Source organism: Aplysia californica, unplaced genomic scaffold (genome assembly GCF_000002075.1).
Source record: "Aplysia californica isolate F4 #8 unplaced genomic scaffold, AplCal3.0 scaffold00636, whole genome shotgun sequence".
Lineage (NCBI taxonomy): Eukaryota > Metazoa > Mollusca > Gastropoda > Aplysiida > Aplysiidae > Aplysia > Aplysia californica.
In genome coordinates, this window is record NW_004797906.1 from 256,734 (window position 1) to 258,109 (window position 1,376).

The following is a 1,376-nucleotide window of genomic DNA, read 5'->3' on the forward strand; positions in this document are numbered from 1 at the left end:
TATATATATACTTCTTTTCAAAATAAATAGGTTGAGTTTTTTTCAATCAAAATCAAGACAAACGAACAGGCAAGCTTTAAATTGATACCAATAAATCAGTACGCTAAAAACATTGACGAGCGCTTGATTCTACTGCGTCTTGACAAACCAGTCCATCAGTTTTCTTTATCTTTAATAATACTCTATCTCTGTTGCTTGAGCCATTCATCAGTTGTCTAGTGGTTTAGGCTACCAGAATCGTGAGACTGTAGGTTCGAGAGTTCAAGCCTGAGGCCTGACGTTGTGCCCTTGGGAAAGGCACTTACACAAAGGTTCATCACTTCACACATGTACACTGCCATAGACAGTGAAAGACCTTTTCAGTATGTTAGTGTTTTAGCCCTTGTGAAACGGCAGCTTGCACTTATGCTTCTCAGGAAGTTGAGAATATTTCACAATGTTATTAGGTCTTCTGGATCTGATAATAAAATAACTTATAAAGTGCCTAGAGCTTGTTGTTGAGGGGGAATTTGTGCTCTACAAAATTATATCTATTATTACTCTCTGGTTGGTTCTAGTTTAAGTTTCAATTTCAATTTTTAGACACTGGTAACAGAAATAGGTCATATAAGTGCCGAAGATTAGAAGCGTCACAGTTACCAAGCTGTAAAGAATTATAGAGCCTCCCAACTGAAACGTTTCCAAATCTTTAATTGTTCAGACACGAGAAAAATGATCATTCAAAAGAGATTAAAACAAAACCTTGATCAGTTTCCCCTTTATTATGAATAGGAAACTGCTCACGTTGCAAAGAGAACTTTAAACACATCATCTATAAACTAGTAGAAAAAAAATGTCAGGGAACCGGTTTGCAAAAACAAAAAATGTGAACATAATATGTCTACGCAGTAGTCAAGAGGTGAAATGGTCGCTTTTAAGCATAAGGGGGCTATCCCGAAAAAATGATGTTTTGAGAAAATCGAAGGTGAGGCTTTTGCCCGATGTTCAGTTTCTTTTTAAGACAAGAAGAGTTCTCTCTATTCTATAACTAAACAATTATACACACCAATGAAACCAAACTTCTCCTATAGGTAGGACAATGTTCACTTTTGGTGTAGGTCAAGATTTCTGGAAACCTCGAAATCTGGGTTAGCCTGCTTGTCCTTAAAAACGACCAAATACTACTATGAATTCACAAAACACAAATTTAAATGCACAAGCAATTGAGGATTTCAACCCGGATATTCTGCCTCCCAGTCCAATTTATCTAATGAACCGCATATGTTCAGATTGTGTCGTTTTCTATTATTTTTGTTTGTTTGTTTGTGTGTTAATGTTGTTAATAATAATAATAATAATAATAATAATAGTAATAGTAATAATAATAATGATAATCA